We start from the raw sequence: 6,815 nt of genomic DNA, 5'->3' as shown, positions 1-6,815 counted from the left end.
TGTGACTGCCCCACTGTCTCCCCCCGTCTCCTTATTTCTGGGTGTCAGGAGCACCCCCACATTCAGCAATGTGACTGCCCCGGTCAGGAGCACCCCCACATTCAGCAATGTGACTGCCCCACTGTCTCCCCCCGTCTCCTTATTTCTGGGTGTCAGGAGCACCCCCACATTCAGTATTATTGCCAAGATGGACTGGATCCGTGTCTTCATCTCAAGTATTCACAGAGTATGTCTGACCCCCCCAGGGGTGCTGGAACTGTGTCCCCCCTTATCAGTCAGTGCTTGGCCCACAAGCTGTCGCTCCATTTTGCTTTGGAACAATCATGTGCCCATTGGGAACAGCAGGTCTGTCTCCATCACCCCCATTGGTCTCTTCTGCCACAAACCTGGTGCCCCGCCCTTATGTCTCATCCAGACCTGGCTGTGCCACTTGGCCCCCTCTGCTAGCCACATTTCTGCCTACTTGCCCCATTGCACCAGTAGGGAGCCCTGCAGCAAACTGCCCTTCCCTGTACATGTGTGGGCAAAGCACAGCCGGCTACCTAGTAAGTATAAGGGGGGGTGGCACCCACATTTTCCCTTGCTGGCCTGGGGGAGGCGCTAACGACTGGGGCATCACAGCCAGGGTGGGAGGGGGAAAATCAGCGGAGGAGACATGAGTAATAGAAGGGAGATAGTAATAGGGAAGGGGGTAGGTAGATAGGGCGAGGGGGGAACATGGGGGGGGGGGTATATGAAAAGCTTTGGGGCACCTGTTCTGTATTGGGTCCAGCAGTCCGACCAAGAGGGATGGTGGTGTTGGCCAAGACTGGAAATGACACCTTTTTGTCCAACTGCCACCTGTGTAACTGCCAGATATTCAGCCCAGTAAATGCCCCCTGTACCTGTATTACAGGTAGGGTATGTGGGCCCCTCCCACAGCACCCACCCTTCCGCTGTAAGTGCCAGCAGTGGAACAAACACTACACCTGTTCCTTAGACTCAGCACCCAGAGAATAATGGGCCCCCCTGCTGCAGGTGGGCAGTTAGTGGGGCGGCAGATAATGCCCCCCGTCCCCTTGGGGGAGAGTGCATGTGTTTACTGAGACAGTTTGGCCGCCCCCCCTCCCAGGCATAATGTCTCCTGTTCTGTCTTCCCAGGTAAGGATGGACCCTGCCTGCAAGCAGAGCCCCCCCCCCCCCCCCCCCCCCCCCACAGGGAAGACCCCGGGCCAGATCTGTTGGTTGAGAACTTGCTGCAAGGAGAAGTTAGTGCAGCCGGTCCGACAGTTGGCCGGGTCAGAAGCTGCTCCGGTAATCTTTATAGATTGGGGTCTCCCGGGGGCAGCAGCAGGGAGCTTGCAGGGTCTGCACTCGGGGTACATGGATGGGGCCAAGCAGTATAAATGCCCTCACTGAGAGAGAAGCTTCCTGCCCTGTTCCCAGTGGAGAGAGCATCAGGGGACCCACACCGGGGAGCGCCCCTATCCCTGCCAAAAGTGCCCCAAGAGGCTCAGCAGAAGCACCACCAGCGCATTCACACCGGGGAGCGCCCCTATCCCTGCCAAAAATGCCCCAAGAGGCTCAGCAGAAGCACCACCAGCGCATTCACACCGGGGAGCACCCCTATCCCTGCCAAAAGTGCCCCAAGAGGCTCAGCAGAAGCACCACCAGCGCATTCACACCGGGGAGCGCCCCTATTCCTGCCAAAAGTGCCCCAAGAGGCTCAGCAGAAGCACCACCAGCGCATTCACACCGGGGAGCGCCCCTATTCCTGCCAAAAGTGCCCCAAGAGGCTCAGCAGAAGCACCACCAGCGCCTTCACACCGGGGAGCACCCCTATTCCTGCCAAAAGTGCCCCAAGAGGCTCAGCAGAAGCACCACCAGCGCATTCACACCGGGGAGCACCCCTATTCCTGCCAAAAGTGCCCCAAGAGGCTCAGCAGAAGCACCACCAGCGCATTCACACCGGGGAGCGCCCCTATCCCTGCCAAAAGTGCCCCAAGAGGCTGAGCAGAAGCACCACCAGCGCATTCACACCGGGGAGCACCCCTATCCCTGCCAAAAGTGCCCCAAGAGGCTGAGCAGAAGCACCACCAGCGCATTCACACCGGGGAGCACCCCTATTCCTGCCAAAAGTGCCCCAAGAGGCTCAGCAGAAGCACCACCAGCGCATTCACACCGGGGAGCGCCCCTATCCCTGCCAAAAGTGCCCCAAGAGGCTCAGCAGAAGCACCACCAGCGCATTCACACCGGGGAGCACCCCTATCCCTGCCAAAAGTGCCCCAAGAGGCTCAGCAGAAGCACCACCAGCGCATTCACACCGGGGAGCGCCCCTATCCCTGCCAAAAGTGCCCCAAGAGGCTCAGCAGAAGCACCACCAGCGCCTTCACACCGGGGAGCACCCCTATTCCTGCCAAAAGTGCCCCAAGAGGCTCAGCAGAAGCACCACCAGCGCATTCACACCGGGGAGCACCCCTATCCCTGCCAAAAGTGCCCCAAGAGGCTGAGCAGAAGCACCACCAGCGCCTTCACACCGGGGAGCACCCCTATTCCTGCCAAAAGTGCCCCAAGAGGCTCAGCAGAAGCACCACCAGCGCATTCACACCGGGGAGCACCCCTATTCCTGCCAAAAGTGCCCCAAGAGGCTCAGCAGAAGCACCACCAGCGCATTCACACCGGGGAGCACCCCTATCCCTGCCAAAAGTGCCCCAAGAGGCTCAGCAGAAGCACCACCAGCGCATTCACACCGGGGAGCGCCCCTATCCCTGCCAAAAGTGCCCCAAGAGGCTCAGCAGAAGCACCACCAGCGCCTTCACACCGGGGAGCACCCCTATTCCTGCCAAAAGTGCCCCAAGAGGCTCAGCAGAAGCACCACCAGCGCATTCACACCGGGGAGCACCCCTATCCCTGCCAAAAGTGCCCCAAGAGGCTGAGCAGAAGCACCACCAGCGCCTTCACACCGGGGAGCACCCCTATTCCTGCCAAAAGTGCCCCAAGTGGCTCAGCAGAAGCACCACCAGCGCATTCACACCGGGGAGCGCCCCTATCCCTGCCAAAAGTGCCCCAAGAGGCTCAGCAGAAGCACCACCAGCGCATTCACACCGGGGAGCACCCCTATTCCTGCCAAAAGTGCCCCAAGAGGCTCAGCAGAAGTACCACAAGCGCATTCACACCGGGGAGCACCCCTATCCCTGCCAAAAGTGCCCCAAGAGGCTCAGCAGAAGTACCACAAGCGCATTCACACCGGGGAGCACCCCTATTCCTGCCAAAAGTGCCCCAAGAGGCTCAGCAGAAGCACCACCAGCGCATTCACACCGGGGAGCGCCCCTATTCCTGCCAAAAGTGCCCCAAGAGGCTCAGCAGAAGTACCACAAGCGCATTCACACCGGGGAGCACCCCTATCCCTGCCAAAAGTGCCCCAAGAGGCTCAGCAGAAGCACCACCAGCGCATTCACACCGGGGAGCGCCCCTATCCCTGCCAAAAGTGCCCCAAGAGGCTCAGCAGAAGCACCACCAGCGCATTCACACCGGGGAGCACCCCTATCCCTGCCAAAAGTGCCCCAAGAGGCTCAGCAGAAGCACCACCAGCGCATTCACACCGGGGAGCACCCCTATCCCTGCCAAAAGTGCCCCAAGAGGCTCAGCAGAAGCACCACCAGCGCATTCACACCGGGGAGCACCCCTATTCCTGCCAAAAGTGCCCCAAGAGGCTCAGCAGAAGCACCACCAGCGCATTCACACCGGGGAGCACCCCTATCCCTGCCAAAAGTGCCCCAAGAGGCTCAGCAGAAGCACCACCAGCGCATTCACACCGGGGAGCACCCCTATCCCTGCCAAAAGTGCCCCAAGAGGCTCAGCAGAAGCACCACCAGCGCATTCACACCGGGGAGCGCCCCTATCCCTGCCAAAAGTGCCCCAAGAGGCTGAGCAGAAGCACCACCAGCGCATTCACACCGGGGAGCACCCCTATTCCTGCCAAAAGTGCCCCAAGAGGCTCAGCAGAAGTACCACAAGCGCATTCACACCGGGGAGCACCCCTATCCCTGCCAAAAGTGCCCCAAGAGGCTCAGCAGAAGTACCACAAGCGCATTCACACCGGGGAGCACCCCTATTCCTGCCAAAAGTGCCCCAAGAGGCTCAGCAGAAGCACCACCAGCGCATTCACACCGGGGAGCGCCCCTATCCCTGCCAAAAGTGCCCCAAGAGGCTCAGCAGAAGCACCACCAGCGCATTCACACCGGGGAGCACCCCTATCCCTGCCAAAAGTGCCCCAAGAGGCTCAGCAGAAGTACCACAAGCGCATTCACACCGGGGAGCACCCCTATCCCTGCCAAAAGTGCCCCAAGAGGCTCAGCAGAAGTACCACAAGCGCATTCACACCGGGGAGCACCCCTATTCCTGCCAAAAGTGCCCCAAGAGGCTCAGCAGAAGCACCACCAGCGCATTCACACCGGGGAGCGCCCCTATCCCTGCCAAAAGTGCCCCAAGAGGCTCAGCAGAAGCACCACCAGCGCCTTCACACCGGGGAGCACCCCTATTCCTGCCAAAAGTGCCCCAAGAGGCTCAGCAGAAGCACCACCAGCGCATTCACACCGGGGAGCACCCCTATTCCTGCCAAAAGTGCCCCAAGAGGCTCAGCAGAAGCACCACCAGCGCATTCACACCGGGGAGCGCCCCTATCCCTGCCAAAAGTGCCCCAAGAGGCTGAGCAGAAGCACCACCAGCGCATTCACACCGGGGAGCACCCCTATCCCTGCCAAAAGTGCCCCAAGAGGCTGAGCAGAAGCACCACCAGCGCATTCACACCGGGGAGCACCCCTATTCCTGCCAAAAGTGCCCCAAGAGGCTCAGCAGAAGCACCACCAGCGCATTCACACCGGGGAGCGCCCCTATCCCTGCCAAAAGTGCCCCAAGAGGCTCAGCAGAAGCACCACCAGCGCATTCACACCGGGGAGCACCCCTATCCCTGCCAAAAGTGCCCCAAGAGGCTCAGCAGAAGCACCACCAGCGCATTCACACCGGGGAGCGCCCCTATCCCTGCCAAAAGTGCCCCAAGAGGCTCAGCAGAAGCACCACCAGCGCCTTCACACCGGGGAGCACCCCTATTCCTGCCAAAAGTGCCCCAAGAGGCTCAGCAGAAGCACCACCAGCGCATTCACACCGGGGAGCACCCCTATCCCTGCCAAAAGTGCCCCAAGAGGCTGAGCAGAAGCACCACCAGCGCCTTCACACCGGGGAGCACCCCTATTCCTGCCAAAAGTGCCCCAAGAGGCTCAGCAGAAGCACCACCAGCGCATTCACACCGGGGAGCACCCCTATCCCTGCCAAAAGTGCCCCAAGAGGCTCAGCAGAAGCACCACCAGCGCATTCACACCGGGGAGCGCCCCTATCCCTGCCAAAAGTGCCCCAAGAGGCTCAGCAGAAGCACCACCAGCGCCTTCACACCGGGGAGCACCCCTATTCCTGCCAAAAGTGCCCCAAGAGGCTCAGCAGAAGCACCACCAGCGCATTCACACCGGGGAGCACCCCTATCCCTGCCAAAAGTGCCCCAAGAGGCTGAGCAGAAGCACCACCAGCGCCTTCACACCGGGGAGCACCCCTATTCCTGCCAAAAGTGCCCCAAGAGGCTCAGCAGAAGCACCACCAGCGCATTCACACCGGGGAGCGCCCCTATCCCTGCCAAAAGTGCCCCAAGAGGCTGAGCAGAAGCACCACCAGCGCATTCACACCGGGGAGCACCCCTATTCCTGCCAAAAGTGCCCCAAGAGGCTCAGCAGAAGTACCACAAGCGCATTCACACCGGGGAGCACCCCTATCCCTGCCAAAAGTGCCCCAAGAGGCTCAGCAGAAGTACCACAAGCGCATTCACACCGGGGAGCACCCCTATTCCTGCCAAAAGTGCCCCAAGAGGCTCAGCAGAAGCACCACCAGCGCATTCACACCGGGGAGCACCCCTATCCCTGCCAAAAGTGCCCCAAGAGGCTCAGCAGAAGCACCACCAGCGCATTCACACCGGGGAGCGCCCCTATCCCTGCCAAAAGTGCCCCAAGAGGCTCAGCAGAAGCACCACCAGCGCATTCACACCGGGGAGCACCCCTATCCCTGCCAAAAGTGCCCCAAGAGGCTCAGCAGAAGCACCACCAGCGCATTCACACCGGGGAGCACCCCTATCCCTGCCAAAGTGCCCCAAGAGGCTCAGCAGAAGCACCACCAGCGCATTCACACCGGGGAGCACCCCTATTCCTGCCAAAAGTGCCCCAAGAGGCTCAGCAGAAGCACCACCAGCGCATTCACACCGGGGAGCACCCCTATCCCTGCCAAAAGTGCCCCAAGAGGCTCAGCAGAAGCACCACCAGCGCATTCACACCGGGGAGCACCCCTATCCCTGCCAAAAGTGCCCCAAGAGGCTCAGCAGAAGCACCACCAGCGCATTCACACCGGGGAGCACCCCTATCCCTGCCAAAAGTGCCCCAAGAGGCTCAGCAGAAGCACCACCAGCGCATTCACACCGGGGAGCGCCCCTATCCCTGCCAAAAGTGCCCCAAGAGGCTGAGCAGAAGCACCACCAGCGCATTCACACCGGGGAGCACCCCTATTCCTGCCAAAAGTGCCCCAAGAGGCTCAGCAGAAGTACCACAAGCGCATTCACACCGGGGAGCACCCCTATCCCTGCCAAAAGTGCCCCAAGAGGCTCAGCAGAAGTACCACAAGCGCATTCACACCGGGGAGCACCCCTATTCCTGCCAAAAGTGCCCCAAGAGGCTCAGCAGAAGCACCACCAGCGCATTCACACCGGGGAGCACCCCTATTCCTGCCAAAAGTGCCCCAAGAGG

Source organism: Xenopus tropicalis, chromosome 5, assembly GCF_000004195.4.
Source record: "Xenopus tropicalis strain Nigerian chromosome 5, UCB_Xtro_10.0, whole genome shotgun sequence".
NCBI lineage: Eukaryota > Metazoa > Chordata > Amphibia > Anura > Pipidae > Xenopus > Xenopus tropicalis.
This window is presented reverse-complemented; position numbering follows the sequence as displayed.